Genomic DNA, 20,302 nt, shown 5'->3' on the forward strand with positions numbered 1-20,302 from the left:
ATGGGTTTTAGGATGCATCATTATTTTATGTGTAATTCATAAAGAAAAATGGCTGCCAATTAAACCATGATATGATTTGATTGGTTATAAGGTGTACTCTGATTTCAAACATACTGGAATGTGGGAAAAAAGTGTGTAACTTTAAAATTGTTGTATCATGCCAGGGCCTACCTTTTTAAATAAGCTTTCAATGAGATGCATAAGACAGTACTTTTCATATTGTAAGAGCTTAGATCAGCTATTTAATCATCATGAACAATTGGTCATCTTACAAACCCTAAAACAAATAATTATATTTGTTTTTATATATAAAAATTATATATATAATTATATATAATTATATATAATTATATTATATTTTGCTTTCTTCTTTAATACCTGAAATCGGGTTGCAGAACAGAACTACACAGCCAGTGTTGACTTCTGCACAGAAGGAGTGAGGTATTAGCAAAATGACTGTCTCCGACCTGTAGTTCTGTCCAAAAAGCTTAGTAAGTGTGGCACTTCACGAAAGCCTTTTGGTGGAGAGAGCACTTGCCACATTTCATCTCTTAAATGAAGGTAGAATAAAGGTCCAAATTATACTTAGTAATTCAACAGGTCGAAAGCCAGTTTTTAAAGCAGCTCTGCTCTGCTTGCCTGTTCCTGTGATAGATGATAATTTGGTGACTAGCTGAGCAATTGCTCCACAGTGAACTGAAGGAAGGCCTTTATGCATGAAGCCAGCAGTACTTCAAAATGACAATGAAGGTCTGTTTGAAGCAACATGATATTGATAGCAGTTGCTCTAAAGGAACAGCTAGAAGACAGCACCAGAGAAGGACAGAGTCTAGACAGAGAAGGTATCTGTTAAATTGGCTACACGTCTAAGAAGGAAAATCCAACGCATTTCAAGTATATAGAAGAAGAGCTGACCACTGTTTGTCTCCTTGGACACCTTGAAAGACTTCTTAATACTTGTCTCATCATCACCCTTAGCACACTACTCTTGCTATTTAATTGCCTGTGTGCCAGGCTGAACTATAAGCTCTGAGGGGATGGTGAGTGTGTCTATCCTGCTTCCCACTATATCTGCAGAAACTGGCACTCAGAAGGTTCTAAAATCTTCACTGGACAATTTTGTGGATACTGTGTAATCTTAGGCACAGAAGTGGTTTATGTATAATGATGCCAAACTTTAGCAAAATTTAAATAAAATAAATACATTTGAATTTGAGTAGGAATGGTTATTCAATATGTATTTGTCAGAATTCTGCTTTATGGTCTCCCATTAATAAGACATGTTATTTCGATTAAACCAAGTTCCCAAGAAATAGGTAATATGACAGCTAGAAGAGCAATAGAGAAACTGCTATAAACCACCCCTCTCTCAGTTTTACTCCAAATTATAGGGCAGTATGGAACCCCCTTATTCTTCGGTCATGTTCAAAGCCATGTGACAGTGGGCAGGTCACTTGTACTTGTAGACTCAATTGCCTAGCCTATAACATGGAAATGATTATACCTCCTCATGGGGTTGATATGAGGATAAGAGGAAACTGTATCATTAAAATACCTAATACTATTCCTGATGCATTGTAAGTAGTGAAGGAATGGTAAACAACATATGGTCATCATGGTGGAAACCCTTGTGTTCATTATATCTGGGTGCAAAGAGACTATGGAGCTCTTAGGGGAAATGAGCTTATAGAGTGTTCTTGAATATTTCCCTGCTGGCATCCAAAAACCTTGGGTTTCTGATGCAGCAAAACATGTTCTTTGAGGGACCCCAATGATACCATAGCTCTTCAACTACATTTTCTCTGCTAACAGACTCCATATGTCTATAATGTTCTGTAGGTCCAGTTGACTTACTACCCTGAGCCTGAATTCACACTGACTTCATGTTCAGAGTCCTATAGGACAGCTGACTCTCTGACTATTGGGCTGACAAGTACTAAAGTGTGGGTAGTAGAGCTATGGCTTCCGGTTACTCCAGGGATAGGATACTAAGAGTGTGAGATGACCAACAAATATAACTGGGAACATGTTCTGCTGGACCAGAGGAAAATCAGCAACCTCTGTACCTGAGGACACTCATTTCATGTAACATGAACATGCTACTTGCAGGTGCTATTATTTGTAGATTTCACTTTTTTCCATAATATTTAATGTCCCAGGATTGAGTTTTGGAAAATAGAAGCATCCAGTAATGCGAAGTCATGGTTCTCAAGGCTCGGTGCACACTAAAATCATGAGGGTGGTGGAGGGCAGGGAGGGGGTGCTTAGGGAGGACTGGGAAGCAGTTCAGATCCCTGGATCCACCTGGAACCAAGTAAATCTGAATCTTTGGGGCTGAGCTCAGATGACCACTCCATATTAAGAACCACACATATAGAGATTCTGGAAGTCACTTTGTTTCTCAGCAGTCGTATCTGCTTTCCTTAGCTGGATCCATTCTGTCTTTCTTTTTCTTTTTCTTAAGTTTTTTTTTTTTTTTTTTTACTTTTGGTTTCAATAGAGCTACCAGAAGATGTCACAGGAGTTGACAAGATATGAATCTTAAGCTGTGATGGGATCAGATCACTAAGTAAGGATCAATCTGAGTGCCTTGTGGTTACCAAGACTTGTGAGGGACTTTCACACAATGATTTTCTGATAATCATTATTAATTGTTGACTAATTTTCTTATGAGTCACATTAGGCTCAGTTTGCTTTAGTAACAAGCAATTCCCAAATCTCACTGGATTTAAACATTGCAACAGCAAAGGTTTGTTTCTGACTTGTGCTTCATCTAGGATTCAGGGACATGTGATGAGGAAGAGAGCAGAGGCCTGGGCCCCAAGCATCAGGAAGGTGATGCGTGTCACTTCCTCTCACATTTTACCAACCTTCAAGGGAGCAGAGCCCGCAGTTCCACCATAGGCCTGGAAGGAGGAGAACAAGGAATAGTCCCAAAGACCCAAACACTAAAAATTTTTTTGTTGTTGTTTAGTATCAAGTCAGTTTCCTTTGCACTTATCCATTCATGAAATCCCAAACAACTCTACAACTTTCGGAAGTGTTTGTATCTCACATCCAGTGAAATTACTTTATGGCCCATATCATTTTGGTATTTTTAAGAAATCTTGTGGAGCTTTTTTAAATTTAATACTTGTTTTAATTTTTGTTGTATTAATGACAGCATGGGAAAATAGCTGCTTGGCCGCAGATATTTTTTATTGTTTTGTTTTATGTATTTGTTATACTAGTTAGACGTGGCTACATGTGCGAGCGTGGAAGAAATATTCATCCAAACCACTAAATGGCTGTCCGGCTTGGTGACGCATTGATGAGAGGTCTTGCTGTCTTGGCCACTACATGTCCAAGCAGTCAGTGCCGTGATAGGATATTGAGCCAAAAGAAATGTTGAAATTAATTCAGAAAATATGATTGTAAGAAAAAATACCCTGGAAGCAAAGAGTAGGGAAGAGCTGTTTAGGCTTGGGAGCAGACAGGAGAGAGTTTTGTTTTGCTCAGTTCTAATATGGCATGACATTCCGTGGTTTGGAACTCATGTGAGTAAGACCTGCAGCCACTTGCTCTGGGTGTCTGTGTCAAGGTCTCTGCCCATGCCACTTCTTCTCCACCTGATATTCCCAATGCCAGGTGTTCTTGGGACAAAATAGCAAAAATGCTAGGAAGTGTTTTTCAGTGGGTCAGAGAGTTTTGGCAACTCCACACCACGTATTCTTCCTCCATCGCTTCTGCAGTTTGCTTTGGGATTTAACTGTTCTCAAGGGCTGCCACATGTTGGGGAAAGTCGACAGCTCCAGCGTGGATGATATTACTTCAAAAATTTCAAAACATGCTGTCCTCTTCATAGAAGTTTGCTTCACTGCTTTCTGCTTTACAGAATATATCCCCTCAGAGAGGAGGACACATTTTACTCGTTAGAATTAGGAGAAAAAAGCATTCCTCAGAGCCACAGCCAGTGCTTACTGCTTTTGAAGAAGGAGTGATATTTGACACAGAAATGCATCAATGAGAAAGGCCACATTTAATGTTTGTTGTTTGGGTTCAGGACTGGAACCAAACCAGTTTTTCTTGTCCCTTTTTTTTTTTTTTTGGTCTGAGTGGCAGAAAGCCCAGAAATATAAGTTTGCATGCCAAGAGATGGCTCTAAATATAGTGCTGGGTGGGCAGGAAGATTGTTTCCTCATGAATGCAACTGGTGTGTGCTGAGTACTTCTCGCCGTCCTCCACGGGAAGGGGCGAGTTTGGCTCTGCTAACCCTCAAACCGCAGGCTCTCCTTCTGACGGGAAAACTATAGAAACATGAGCCTGGACAGGTTTGCTTTGCACTCACATCTCCAGCCAAGGTATGTAGATCAAACAATCACTACCTGCTGGCTGGTTTTACTCTTTCGGATTTAAAAGTGCAATTAAACACATAACAATGGTCAGCTTTTAGAGACTGGGAAGCAGGCATTGTGTATGTCTTGTTTAAACACAGATTGTTTATAAGAGGTAGAAAAAAAAAAAAAACTTTGCTTTGCCCCTGTTTGCTTGGAAACCAGGAGGATGTTGCTGGCTACTGTCTACCAGCCAGCTTTGAAAGTTGACCACTTTTTGCTTGTTCACCAGGGCGGTTTTTTGCTCCTTCCTACCTGTTTACTCTTGCTGCAATTGAAAGGAAATAGAGCTAGTAGGATTAGTAGACCTGCTTGAAAGCACTAACTTAAACATTGTTTTTTCATTTTCCCAAAAGCAAAGCAGGCCGCCACCCTAAAGGAGCTTAGCTCAAAAATGCCTACTCTTCTCTTGCCCTCAGCAATTAAATAAAATATACTTGGAAACTGCAGCTTACAAATCAGATTGCTCTGAGGGGTTGGAGAGAGCCGGTTTGATGATTATTTGAGTCCAGTTTCTTGATAAGGGTTTACTTTATCTCACTTTCTTTTTTTTTTTTTCTTTTTTCTTGGCAGTGGCCATAAAATGACAGCTTTGCAGATTAACATTGATTTGGATTTTATGGTAAAAGCTTGTTATGCCTAAGGAAATACTGGAAAGTAGCCAGTGCATGTTATGTAATGAAATCATCTATGTCGAATGTATTAACATGGAGCAATTAAACTGAGCACTCGGTTGGTTCTAAAACCCAGTGTTTCTTCACCAGAGACCATTAACTCAATAAACAAAGAAGCAGGAGGAGGATCTCCTCTCAGGGGGATCCTGACTGACAGAGTGCCCTACCACTCACAGAAGACAGATTCCACTGATTGGGAAAATGCAAGGCAGAGATAAGGTTTTGCTATGAATTTGTATTTTATTCATTATAGTATCACCTATGGACATTTGGAAAATAGTACAACTGTATGGTAGACAATTTGAAGCCCCTGAAACAGTGTTTGCCCCATAATCAGCAGCCAGTAAATAGTTTCAACGGAGAATTAAACATTATTTGGTGGATTGTTCATGTCCAAAAGACCCGTCATTTGGAAACCAAAATGCAGTCTGTTTCTGTGCCTCTTTATAGGACTCTTGTCTTGCCCCTGTTAACGAAGACCAGGAAAGAAGCAGCGGGGTGACCAAGGTGTCATTCATGGGTCACAGCAGAGCGCCCCAGTGGTGAAAAGCACCTTACTGCCCACTTCATGTCACACTGTGATCATTAATGTGATTACCCACTGGAAGTTTAAAGATTTTTATTTGTTTATTTGAGAGAACGAGAAAGTGCACAAGCAGGAGGGAGGAGTAGAGGGAGAAACAGGCTCCCCACGGAGCAGGGAGCCCCGTGCAGGACTCGATCCCAGGACCCTGGCATCATGATCCCAGCCAAAGGCAGGCACTTAAGCAACTGAGCCACCCAGACACCACAGCTAGCTGCAAGTTGAAAGACTTCCTCAGCTTTGCCACTTCTCGGTGTGTCCAGATATTAAGATTGCGAAAAAGAAGCAAAACTTTTCTCATTAACATTCTTCTGTTAAAACAAAGTTAGTAGGTGAGATGAGTACTGGGTGTTATACTATATATTGGCAAATTGAATTTAAATAAAATATATGTATAAAAAAGCAAAGTTAGTAGTCTACACTGCAAGAATAAACATTTTACCACACAGAACTTATTAGATCTACTATCTTATAGACATTTTTAATTTTTCCTTAACTGATCTCTATGCAAAAAGATGTGTCTTGGAACAACCACCCCAAGATGTCCTCATAGATTTCACTAAACTCCTTAGATCTGTGCTGTCCAGCATAGCCTCCCTGTGGCTGCTCAGCCTTTGAGATGTGGCCAGTCAGAAGTGAGGTGTGTTCTAAGTTTAAAATATACAGTGGGTTTTAAAGACCTTGTATGGGGAAAAGGATGTAAAATAGCTCCTTAATAATTTTTCATATTGATGATATTTTTAAACGATAATATTTGTATATGTCGTACTAAATAAAATACGTTGTTAAAATTAATTTCTACTCTCTCTTTTTTTTTTTCATGTGGCCACTAGAAAATTCAAATTGATGCATGGGGCTTGCACTATAATTCTGTTAAGCAGCGCTTCTCCTGAGACTATGAGAAGATCCCATTCCTCTGAGTCAGTGAATGAGAAATAATACAGGCCCTGAACCCCACACCAGTTGGTACTCACTGCCCCTTCTAGGAGTAGATTAGATTGATCTGAGTGGCCTTGAGGCCAACCCTGACTCGTGTTGCGGCTGCCTGAGGGATATGTACTGAGAAGGAACAGAGGCCATCCCCTGGCTGAGTGGAAAGCAGTGCCCAGAACTCATGGTCTGAACTTTGTTGGTCCACCCAGGAGGAATTCTTGATTCAGTTACAGGACAGTGGAGCAGACGCTTCTAAGGCACCAGACTAAGTTTAAGCAAAAGTTAAGGTGCTTGCTTGTGTTAGAAGTTGAAGGAGCTGACATGGGGCTGGGAAGGGAAAGTCTGAATACCTGGGATGATCCAGGCTGGTTGACCACCTTTGGTAAAGAGGGAAGAAAGCGTGGAGTGGGGAAGGGAGGGCCCATCCCCTGCCCAGTCACTGACGCCACAGGGGTAGGGTCACAGGTGCCCATTTCCCCGATCAGCCACAGATGCCACAGGGGTGGGGTCACAGGTGCCCATTCGTTGCTATGCTTCACAAGGACAGTGTTCCCCAGCAGTAGTTACTGAATGTTGGCCACAGTTGGCCCTTAAACAACACTGCACTGAACGGCATGGGTCCACTTCTATGCGGATTTTTTTCATTCATTTCATATTTCATAAATACAGTATAGTGCTGTAAATGTATTTTCATTTCCTCATGAGTTCCTTAATAATATTTTCTTTTCTCTAGCTTACTTTATTGGAAAAAATACAGTATACACAATGTATAACATATAAAATATGTGTCAATCGACTGTTTATGTTCTCAGTGAGGCTTCCTGTCAACAGTAGACTATTAGTAGGTAAGTTGTGAGGGCGGCAAAGCTAGACACCAGATTTTCAACCGTGTAAGGGGCATCAGTCCCCTAATTGCCACGTTGTTCAAAAGTCAACTGTACCCATTTATTAAATGGTAACTACAGGCTAGAAACTAGGTTTCTTTCTGGGCATTATATGCTGAAATAAAAAAATACGATACAGTCTTTGACCTCAAAGGGATTATAATGTCATCGGCAGGTAAAGGCCATTTGTCATTTGAAGATTGTAAGGTATACTCCATAGAAGTAGCTAGGGACATTTTTCTGTCCCTGGGCAAAGGGGCTGAATGCACACCTCACTTGTTGGGCAATGGCCCTAGATATCTGGCTGCTTTAGACCTTCCCACAGAATCGGAGTTCCATGAAAGCAAGGATTTTTCTTTCTGTTTGTTGACTGCTGAATCTCCAGCACCAAAAACAATGATTGGAACTGCTAAGTGCTGAATAAATATTTGTTAAATGAACCAGGGTTTGGATGAAATTCCTGCACACTCCGTTTCTCTCCAAAAAATAGGCCCAATATGGTTCTTGAAGCCCTAGAAGTGGGGAAGACATCTTTAAACTAGTTGCCTCTCTCCTTCCCTCCCTTTTTTTTTTTTTTTCTTTTCCTTTCCTTCCTAAACTTTCTTCTAAGATTTAATGTCTTTCCTGATTCTAGGCCAAGTTGCTCTGGCCTCAATCAGTCTTTCTCTTTCCAGAACTTTTTCCTACCCCTCTCTTCTTCCCACCCAAAAACAAGTTGCTTTTTCTCTTGCTGTTTCCCATGGTCATTGCCAAATCTAAGATGTGGATTTTATACTGTGATTTGAGCCCAAAGGCAATGAGAGGATCCCGTGAGATCTTCCCAGGGTAGAGATAGGCGTCTAAGCTCAGAAATCTGATTGTCTACAAATATAAGGCATTGATGCCAGGGCTGGGAGGCTCAATGATGGCCTTAACCCAGATATGTAGGCACAATCTATTGTTGGTAAGCTTGTCCTTTCCAAAGACATAAAGACACCTCTGGTTCTTATTTCATCATACACACTTTCCCTGTTCACAGGGGAGGACTCTTGAGTGTACCCAGGGTGGGGAGAGGGCTCCATTACACTTTGCATGGGGCTGCCTTTTGTTAGACATACCAGTGATTTTGTGTCTGGGTAAATCTGTTTCTGAAGATGGAGTATAACGTTCACGTACACCCTTGCCATAGTAGGAGCATTGCTCTGTGTAACAGCTTTTGCAGACTCCCAGAGGAAAATGTAGTACTTTAAACACTTTTTTTTCAAAATCTATGTAAATAGGCTAAAATTCATGGGGCCAGAGTGACTCATCGTAATTACTGATGCAATCGTAAAGGCCTTCAGTCAGCCTAAGTTCACGCCATGGAATGAAGATAGCTGAATATAGTCTGTATTTCTCTAATGACATTCTTAATATCTTTTTTTTTTTTTAAGATTTTTATTTACTCATTCATGAGAGACACACACAGAGAGAGAGAGAGAGGCAGAGACACAGGCAGAGGGAGAAGCAGTCTCCACGCAGGGAGCCCAACGTGGGACTTGATCCCGGGACTCTAGGATCACACCCTGGGCCGAAGGCAGGCGCCAAACTGCTGAGCCACCCAGGGATCCCCATCTAATGACATTCTTTATCCAAGTTCATTTTGATGCCACAGTTTTTGGAAAGAATCATTTTCTGAGCCCCCTTCCCCAGTCCCACTTCCTACTCAGATTTTTATTCAGAGGCTTATGTAGCACATGCAACAAAGCAGCAAGTGAAGATCAGAAGTTTTGCAGCAGAGTTAGTGTTTTCTGTACACCTTTATAGTTCTGCTTATTTATGGTGTAAACTGTATTTAAGGGGCACCTGGGTGGCTGAATAGTTGAACATCTGCCTTCAACTCAGGTCGTGGTTCTGGGGTCCTGGGATGAGCCCTGCATCAGGGTCCCATTGGGGAGCCTGCTTCTCCCTCTGCCTGTGTTTCTGCCCCCCGCCCCTGTATCTCTCAGGAATAAATAAATAAAATCTTTAAAAAAATAAACTGTATTCAAGTCCCATAAACAGAACCTTTCAATTAAATTGAAAAAAAATTATTAAGTGCTCAATGGGTTCCAGAAGAGCAAAAATCTTAGTTGTTTCGAAAACCTATTTCATGCTTAGAGGCCAGTACAGCCTACCACCGAACCACACCACAGACTGCAAATTTAACAAACCCAGAAACTTAACTGGAAGTCAGAATTGGCCCCGTATGATTAAAAGCAATTTATTCAATTACTTGATTCCTTCAGGCAGAAAGCTAGAAGTGCTGGGATCTAGGAAACAGATGTGGAAAGCCCAGATTAACCACGTGCATTAGGACAACAACATATTGTCAAAGAGACAATAAACTGGATTCAGGACCACCCAACGGATTTTCTATTTTAACACTATTGCCCTTAAAATGGAAATAGTACTGCTTTATATGATAAAGGACTTAGGGAATGATTAGTGCCTTCACAACTATGTTTTCATTTCATCTTCCTAATAATATGATGAACGTGTGTGTACATGGTAGCTGGTTTACTCTGCAAATTCCTCCAGGAAGCCTTCTGTGGCCTATTCCCGCAACCAATATCAGTATCACCAAGGGCCAGGTTCCACATACTCCCCAGCACTGAGTCCTTACCCCCCTCAGCACCTCCCTACTCTCCACTGATTTTACCTCCACCATCTGCTGCCCCACATTAGACCTGTAAAGTACTGGAGAGCATGGTCCTGTCTATGTAGTTCTATCTAGTTGATTTTTGTGCTCCATAACCTAGTACAACACCCAGCATGCTGAATGCACTGAATTGAATTACAGAGGTGGAAACTAAAACTCGGAAAACTTAAACATCTCTCCCGAGGCCCTAGAATGTGAAGGCCATAAGAGTAAAGACTTGGACCATCACATTCAATACAATATCCCTAACATCTAGAAAGAGTGCTTGGTGGGCACTCAAAAATGTTGAATGAATGAAGGTAATAGGTGACTAGTTGAGCAAGGACATAAACACAAGTCTACACTATTGAAACCCTATACTCTTCCTAACATCTCCAAAAACATGAAAGGAGATCAAAAATATTATTATTAAATAATAGAAGCTCCTACCATGCACACAGCTCTGTGCTGTGACTTACATGATCTCATTTAATCTTCATGACAGGCCTGGGGTTACGTTGGTGTGAGGTTACATTTCTCTTGAAGAAATACTCAGAAGAACAGAAGAGATGCTTGTTTCACTTTGTAAGAACCCGTCAAACAGTTCTCCAAAGTGATTCCATCATTTTTGCTGTCCTGAGAAAGTGTGTGTTATACTGGGAAATTAAATCTACCCTCCCTTGACAGAAATATATTTAATCAGCTAAGAGTACTTGAGACAATGCTGATGTTTTTCTTATCTTTCCAAAGGGCCACTTGTTTCTGTATTGTCTTTAGACTCGCTGGCTCTGAGCTCATGTTCCACATCATTTCAAAATGCTCTGATTTTTCAGCTGTAATCTGATACGTGGAATGTGGCCTTGCTTCTGTACATTTACTGGTGTTCTGCGATGTGAAAACACTTCCAAAATTACAGAAAGAAGAGTTGCAAAGCTTTTTTGTTTTTTTAATGAACACACTCATGCATAGGGATACCTCCTGTTGTGATATATATGTTTTATGGCAATGTTGCAAATTTTCTAGAGTATTCTATTTATTAAAATGGTAAGGGATCTCCCATATTTTTAAAACTTTGGTTGAGGTAGGTGGCCAGTCTATTAGGACGCTGAACATTATCAACATAAGGTTTTATTTCTCCTGGGAGAAATCATTCCTGCTTATGGTAAAATTACCCTTGAGAGCATTTTTCTAGTGCTAGAATTTAGCTGCATAATTGCCACAGCCCGAGCAACCAAAGCTAAGGAATTTCCCTCTGTGTTTGGGGAATTCCTTGAATTGAAATTTCTCTTTTTCTTTTGACTATCTTTTAAACTTAACAGTGGATAATAACATGACAGAAGTAGGGGCTGCCATCAAAAATATAATATGACTCTAAAGCAAAATTCCAAGGGGACTGAAAAAGAAGTAAAATTACTTAGTTTCATAATTATGAGCTTGGGAATTTCAAAATTTTTATATCAAGTATATTGAGCTGATGATACCTATACTTAAACTATAGAAAATTTTAGGAAAAAACAGAAATGGAATGCTACACAATGTTGTAGAAAGATATGGGTCTTCTCGTTAAAAAAAATTTTTTTTCATTCTAAACTTATACGTTAAAGAAGTTGATTGTCTGAATTGTAAATATTTTTTTCTAAATAACTGACCATAGATTTTTTTTTTAAAGTAGAATCCATCAATCCAAGTTTTGTCTGTTTTGTATTGTTGTGATTTCCTTTTATAGCAATTTACTACTACAAGGGAATAAGTTAAAAGTTTAGGAGCCAGTGAGCTTTGAGGAACAATCAAAAATGAAAATACATCTGTTTATCCTCTAGTTTAAATAAACCATGTAATTATCTAATTGAATATTTAATATTCCTAAGTTTGTGTCTGTTTTTGCATTTCCTCTGGCCTTTCCAACAGTAAAGGGGGCATTCCATTAGTTAAGCACATTAGTTTAAACAAAGACCACCCTTTCCTTGGCTCTGTGCATAAATAAGTATATTTGTGCCAGTTGAGTGCATTTGTGGATTGTGATAAAACTGTCATGCACTAAATTGCAGCCAGATTAGATCATGACAAATGTAGCAGGGATGACAAGAAGATTTCTTGAATGGATATTTGAAATTTTCCATGATTTGAAAGTCCCTGAGCTCTTTGCTCTCATAAGTGATTACATTCTACAACGGAGGAGACAATATTTAATGATGTGATTAGCAGTTTGTGACATATTTGGCTTCATTTTTCCCTTGTGATTGAGTTACTTTCAAGCAGTGCCTTGGGGAGATGAATTAACTCTTTCATGGCCCTAGGATGCAATTCAGTGGAGTACTTCTCTCAGTGCTACTTCGGTGTTTTAGCACGGTCCAAAAAGATAAATTGCAAGACACGTGTAGTTTTATGTTTTCTAGTAGCCACATTTTAAAAAGTGAAAGGAAGCAGTTGAAACTAACTTTAATAATGTATTTTATTTCACCCAGCGTGTCCAAAATGGCATTTCAGCATGTAATCACTATTTTTTATTATTGATGAGATATTGTAGATTCTTTTTCAAAATAATTCTTCAAAATCTGGTGTTTATTTTATACCTACAACACAGCTCAATTCAGACTAGCCACATTTCAAGTCTAGAAAGAGCTTCTTATCTTGCAGCCTGGAAGCCACTCACTTGGTTGAATCATGAAAATTCCTAACATGTTTTTCTTCATTTAGAGCCACATTTCACTCTCAGTCTTTTTTTTTTTTTTAAGATTTTATTTATTTATTCATGAGAGACAGAGAGAGAGAGAGAAAGGCAGAGACGAGACACAGACAGAGGGAGAAGCAGGCTCCATGAAGGGAGCCTGATGTGTCACTCAATTCTGGAACTCTGGGATCACGCTCTGAGCCAAAGGCAGACGCTCAACCGCTGAGCCACTCAGGCGTCCCATTCTCCTTTAGTTTTAAGATCATTAGAAAAGGAAGTTTTTTATTTTCATTGTTTATAAATATAAACACAGCCACACTCATGTGTCTACATAATGTCAGTAGTTGAGTGGAAAGGGAAGTTTGGATAATTGTGAAAGCCAGCACTTACTGAACCATCCACGGTGCTAATAAGCCAAGTCACACTAATTCATTTTCTCATTTAATTCTCACATGACCCTAGGCAGTTAGGCATCAATATCTTCGTGTTATACTTGAGGAGCAGAGAGATTGATCCACCCATTTAAAGTCACGTGGGTAGTAGGTGGCAGAGTGAAGATTTGGATCCCAGTTTGCAGACCCACCGCCCCTAGCTAACTGTGCTGACCACAGTGGTCTGAAGCTCACGGCTGACTGGGCTGCCAGGAGCCCTCAGAGATGAGCCAGAATGGAGATGGTGCAGAATGGCAGTGGCAGCTGAGAAAGCTGCTAGATCAGCTCTGAAACCTACCTGCTTTCCTGAACATCCTCAGGTGCTTCTCTCTTCTCAGACCACACTTTAGCTCATATTTATTTACGGGACACATGAGGATATTTACCTACTAACATCATAGAGACATATCTTTAAGTGTATTTATAAATTCTGCTGAGTCCTTATACCCTGTATTATTTGATGAGGAAGAGGCTTTTTCTTTTTCCCTGGAATCTCGATCTGGACCTGGTTGTCTCCTAACTGTGAATATAGGTGAGGAAGCAACCTACCCTTCCTTCTCTGCTGCTGCAGCAAATAAACAATGCTTCAAATGGAGAAGAAGGAAAGCAGATGTGGCTTCTGAAGATATTTTCTAGCTAAAAGGCTGAAGAGAAGGAAAATGTTTTGCAGTGTAGTTGATCTGATGAGCTATCATCTTCCTATGGAGGGCTTTGCCAAGCCCTAAGTTGTTAGCATTTTGACCATTTGACCAAAGCTGGCCTTTCCTTTGGATCACATCCATGTGTCCATCTACACAGCAAATAGGACAAGGTCAGGAAGGATGGGGAGAGAGGATTGGAGGTTTGCTGCCTTTTTCTCCATAGTTTTGCCCTTGTATCTCAGAGAAACAGCATTTCAATTAAACCAACATGTGGGCCATCTACCTGAGCCATCTGGGTATCTAGAGGAAAGGATCGGCTGAAACATTGTTTGTTTTCCTGGAATCTAGAGCTCCAAATAAAGATTTGGAGAAAATTAGTTATTAGATATGACCCAAAAATATGATTTTTAATTTTTGATGGGATGAAAACAACCCACTACCTTAGAAAGCCAAAAATTACACTCATTTTGCTTGAGCGGATTTCTGGGCTGAATATTTGCTAGGCTACCCGAATTGGCATCTGTCTTTAGTCATAATTGTCCATCAAAGTAGGAGCAAGGAAAAAGTAAACTAACCTCTCCTATTTACCCTATAGTTCTAGCCTGATCCTCAGGTTCTTTTCAGTCATTCTGGTCTGAGCCCTATTGTTTCTCAACTCTTAATCTGAGGATTAAGAGATCAACCATTACAAGTTCTGGTATCCCATGGCAGACATTCAGGACATTGTGGGACACTGTGAAGAAGAATCTTTGTCTTTCCAGCCAGTAATTATTCACTGAATACTAGGTGCTCAGAGGAGACAAAGTATATAATATTATGTTACTGCTTTCAAAGTCAGATTAGAGAAGTAGGTATGCATCTGGGAAACAATATGCAACAAGACATAATCAAGCAAGCCTTGCATTGCCCTTTTTTAACAATGGAATTTTGTATAATATTAAAAATATATTTGAATGGGACTAAAAACAAGTTCTTATTATTGCAAAGTCTTGGGGGCTCAGTGACAAGAATATAGACTCTGGAATCAAACCAACCTTGTGTCAAATGCAAGACCTTACTAGCTGTGTCACATGAAGGAATAGCAATAGTCCTTAGAGGATTGTTATAAAAACTGGGCAGCCCAGGTGGCTCAGCAGTTGAGTGTCTGCCTTCAGCCCAAGGCGTGATCCTGGAGACCCAGGATCGAGTCCCGCATCTGACTCCATGCATGGAGCCTACTTCTCCCTCTGCCTGTATCTCTGCCTCATTCATTCTCTCTCTCTTTCTCTCTCTCTCTCTCTCTCATGAATAAATAAAATCTTCTTTAAAAACTAAAAGAGAGAATATATGTGTGCAGCTTTAAAACATGTCCAAATATGGTGCCTGGGTGGCTCAGTCGGTTAAGCATCAGCTTAGGTTCAGCTCAGGTTATGATCCCCGGGTCCTGGGATGGACCCCCACATCGGGCTCCCTGATCAGTGGGGGGATCTTCTTCTTCTGCCTCTGCACCTCCTCCCCACTTGTGTTCTCTCTCAAATAAATAAATAAAATCTTTAAAAAGAAATAAAACATGTCCAAATAAATCTTACAAAAGAAGCCCAGATAATTTAAGTAGATACTCCTCCAATAGGTAAAGGTTATCTCCTTCACCTTGAGTATGGGCTAGATTTGTGACTCACTTCCAAAGAAGAGAGCGTCCAAAGGAAGAAAATACTAAATGTATGGAGAAACCTGGTGGATACCCCTTTAACCAAATGATCAAGGTTAACATGATGAGAGAGAAGTCATGTTAATGTGATGCATCTCCTGAAGTGTTCTCAGGAGAAGAGCACTTCGCTTCTGTGGTAATCTTTCTAAAAACTCACAACCGCAGTCTAATTAGAGAAAATATATCACACAAACCCAAATTGAGGGAAATTTTGAAAAATAAATGACCAATGCTCCTTAAAACTGTCAAGGTCATGAAAAGTATGGAAAAATTAAGAAATTGTTACAGACCACAGTGGACACGGTAGCCAAATGCAATATAGTATCTTGGATGGACCTTAGAAGAGAAAAAAGGACATTAGTAAAGGAAAGCAGTGCTATCTAAAGGAAGCCTGGAATTTCATTAATAGGTAACATACTAACATCAGTTTCCTTAGCTTTGACAAATGTACCAAAGTATCATGAGATAGTGACATTAGAGGACAGTGAAACTCATTGTGGGGTATATAGGAAATAACTGTATTATTTTTGTAATTTTTCTGATTACAATTTTGAAACCTATTCAAAAAAATTCTTCCAAACAAAAAGCTCATTCTGAAATGCGTCAAATTCTTTGATACTCCTACCTTCAAAAGATGGAGCTTGATTGCCCTTCCCTTGAGTGGACTGTATTTTGTGATTCACTTCTAATGATAAAATGTGGTATAAATGATGACATGTAATTTCAAGACCAGGTCACAAAAGGCAAGTGACTTTCTCCTTATTTTCTATGGGATCATTTGTTCTAGGGGAAGCTTACTGCCATATCATGAAGTTCCTCAAGTAGCTCTAAGTGGAGGCCTCACGTGCTAAGAAACTGGTGACTTCTACCAATAGCCAATAAGAAACTAAGTTTTTCTGCCAACAGCCTTGCCACTGAGCTTTTTTATAAAAGGACCATCAAGCCCCAATCAAGCCTTCAGAGGACTGCAGCCCTGCCTGGTATCTTGCCTACAGTGTCAAGAGGAACCTTGAACCAGAATACTGAAGGAAGTGGCTCCCAAATTCCTGACCACAAAAACTATGTTGTTTTAAGCCACTAAGCTTTAGGGTAATTTGTTATGCAGCAATAGATAACAAATACAGTATGAAACATGGTTAGCATACTGGCTATTATATATAAGTATTCAATAAATTATAGTTTCTATTATTGTTGTTCAGAAACAATTATTTTTTTTCCTGTATTATTTTAGACCTCCCATTTCCTGTCCACTTGAAACAGTGATTCTTAACTGTAACTACACATCAAAATCAGCTAGTGAGCTTTTATAAAAATGCTAGGGCCCAAAGCCTTAGACTAGATTAATTAAATAAAAAACTCTAGGATGCGCCCCATCAATATTGTTTTAAAATTTCCTTAGTAATTTTCATACCAACCCAGGGTAAAGGACATGCCTATAGAAACAGCAGCATTTAAATAGGAGCCACCAGATTTCTAAGACTTCTGAAGCTAGGTGCATAAAGTTGTATTTCTTGTTAGTACATCAAAATAGGCTTTATGCATTGGGAAAAATGTGTTACCAAAAAAAAAAAAAATTCAGAAACTGTCCACTGAAATAGCATGTGATTATATAGCTTCCCTTGAAAGGACTGAAACAATCTTTAACTAAAGGAGTTTATCAACTAGGCAGAGAAACCACAGGATAATTCTATTGACCTTACAGCAGCAAAACAAGATTATTTGTGAACTGTATTCCAAAGGACAGTTAATGTTTTCCTTGGTTAATGTACTGAACTGGAATTCCTTCTTTCTTGTTTACATTTTCTTTCTGTCAAGCATAACTACGAAAGCAACATTTGCTGTTTATGAGTCTAAGAGAATTATCTGTGTAAGGCATTTAGGAAAAAATAAATTACCAATTTGTTTAAATACTCTTTATTTGATCCCCCTTTAAAAAAGGCTTCATATTTGTTTTTTAATTAAGTTTTTAATTTTAATTCCAACATAGTTAATATGCAGTATTATATTAGTTTCGGGGGTACAATATAGTGATTCAATAATTCTATACATTATTTAGTGCTCATCATGTTAAGTGTACTCTTTAATCCCTATCACCTATTTCACCCACCCCCCTGCCCACTTCCCTCTAATAATCATTAGTTTGTTCTCTACAGTTAAGACTGTTTCTTGGTTTGTCTTTCTCTCTCTTTTATTTTTCTTTGCTCTTTTGTTTCTTAAATTCCACATATGAGTTAAATCATATGGTACTTGTCTTTCTCCAAATGAAGTCTTCATATTTTATACTGAAAACATGAAGCCATGAAACAGAGAACATATAATTAATGTAGACGAGTTTGTCATTTCATCCTCTTGTATAACCCAAGGAAGAAAATAATCTACCAGGAATGAGATCTCTATCAAAATGAGTTTTGACCTTTCTATTTTGTCATCTGGATAGCTCATTGGTAAAGGAATGAAGAAAATGGTAATTTTGGGGATAAGCAGACCCATTATGGTCCAGTGAAACTTTGTTATTTAGGTTTGGACACTAGGTTAAATATATTTTAAAGGCATTTGTTTAGCATAGATTTTGTGAGTGGCATTTCAGAAGATTACAGAGATTCCACCCCTGACTCAGTAAGTTTGTAACACCATTGATAAAATGAAAGCTATTATAGAAGGTACTCCAACTTTTTGTACTTTAAACCATGAATAAAATATAATTTCAAAAAGAATGACAGTGGAGCACCTGTGTGGCTCAGTCAGTTAAGTGTCTGCCTTCGGCTCAGGTCATGATCTCCAGGTCCTGGGATAGAGACACATGTTGGGCTCCCTGCTCAACAGGGAGTTTGTTTCTTCCTCTCCCTCTGCTCTTCTCTCCCCACCTCCCTGCCTGCACTCTCTGCTCTTGTGCTCTCTCTCTCAAATAAATATACAAAAGATCTTTAAAAAAAAAAGAATGACAACCATAAATCAGTTTTGACAGAGAAGATATGTAGGAAAAGGTAGTATTTGGTCCTTATAAAAAGAGTTCTAGGTCCTTGATATTTGGGTATCATTTGGACAAACAGGGAGAAAGGAGAGCACCTAAACTGGAAGAGAATCACAAAAGCAAAAATATGCATCATGTAGGGAATAGTGAAACAATTGACTTACATAAAGTGGAGGTTTATTTGAAAAGTAATGGGCAATTATTTTGAATAGGTAGACCAAGAGCAGAAGATGTTGAAGCCTTGAAGGTCAGACTGAGTACCCAAAAATCATTGAAGATTCTTGAGCTCACTGAAATTGTATGGATGGTTATGTACCAAAGAGAGGGAAGAAGTCAGCAATTCAGGATAATTTGAAAAGAGTAGGAAATAAGAGAGATAGACAAATCCAAGACATGGTAGAGATGAATTGAAAAACTTGAACTTGATTTATTAGATTCATATTCTCCTTTTAGCAAATATGTCTTGGGCTGAGGACCAGCTTTAGGTGGCAGATAGCCATCAATAGATAGTGATGGTGGTAGCCATATAATCAACAAATAACCTACTTTGAATATTTGAACCCCAAATCTATAAATCAAGAGTGTGATTCTATAATTCCTGTAAAATTTGAACACATGGTAAAACTTGCAAAGGTATTTTTTTAAATGTTCATCTTTCTATTTTAGGTAAACTAAAACAGCATTTCTGTAGAAAATAAAGTTTTGTCTGTAATATATACTTAACATGTTTCTTTTAAAATGAAATTTTTACATCTAGGAATTTGTTTTCTCCATTTCTGATCAGTAGTACCTAACATTTTAAGTTGTAGTATATCATGTTCAAGCATGTGCTAGATATCTAATTCCTGTTACTAATAATCATATCACTTCAAAAATAAGATTTCCTTATGTATTTGAAACATTTCTAACTGTCTTTTGTTCAGTAACTATCTTCAAGGTAAGCTTTCTAAAATAATGATGATATCAAACAATCCAGAAAACAGTGGGGATTATTCTCAGTGGGTAGGCCTCTCCACAGTGCTGATTAAGTGTCCTTACAACATGGCTACTAGTTCTCTAGAACTATAGCCTGCACCCTTTTCTGAAGGCTAAATGTGAAGAGAAATGGCCTGCTTGTTTAGTGATTTGGCCTTGGAAGAATTTGCTTGACATTCCCTAAAAACTATTTATTTCTATCAATAGGGTTTCTTCACATTCTGCTATGACTAGCTGACTTGTCACAAATGAGTGGATTGGCAGTTGTTCACAACTTAATTTAAAGAATACTGGTTCCTATAGTATGAGAGGAGTTTGAAGAAGTGATGCTATTAGACCCTTAGCCAAATAAATTAAAATAATGTATATATATTTATATGATTATATATATTGTATAGTTTTTGTTTTCTGAGGTAGCTGTAATTCTAGATTCAATAATAAAATCATGCAAGGACTTCAATTTCTGTAAAGGTCAAAATTTAGGCCAGATCACCTACTGAGAATAATAAAATCTAGACAAAATATGCTACAAGGAATCACTTGGAGGCACCGGAGACCTAACAAGTCACAATTATTGGAAAGATGGGGAAATGAAGAAATTCTAGAGAGATGAGTCTACCATGAGAAGTCAGTTTTCCACTCAGATATATGTTGGTCCTGGAAGATATAACTGAGAGGCTGAGAAATTGAACAGGGCTTCTGACAGCCCTGTAAACAGAAGAATAAAACTTGGAATCTAGAACCCACAGAAGTTGGAAGTGAGGCTTGTAAATACCTTAGGCTCTCAATTAAATCACTGAATGTCTCCTACTAGGAATAAGAATGAAATGTAAATAGACTG

General features: G+C 38.9%; 1 protein-coding gene and 1 long non-coding RNA gene across 6 annotated transcripts in view; both read left to right on the forward strand.

The window, feature by feature from the left end:
- Positions 1-20,302, forward strand: part of ZNF704 (zinc finger protein 704) — a 257,823-nt gene that overhangs the window by 113,904 nt on the left and 123,617 nt on the right. The window lies entirely within an intron of this gene.
- On the forward strand, positions 2,579-6,425 carry LOC140620211 (uncharacterized). The gene is made up of 2 exons (XR_012019970.1): positions 2,579-4,340; positions 5,498-6,425. It is a non-coding gene; the product is annotated as an uncharacterized lncRNA (long non-coding RNA).

This window comes from Canis lupus, chromosome 28 (genome assembly GCF_048164855.1).
Source record: "Canis lupus baileyi chromosome 28, mCanLup2.hap1, whole genome shotgun sequence".
Lineage (NCBI taxonomy): Eukaryota > Metazoa > Chordata > Mammalia > Carnivora > Canidae > Canis > Canis lupus.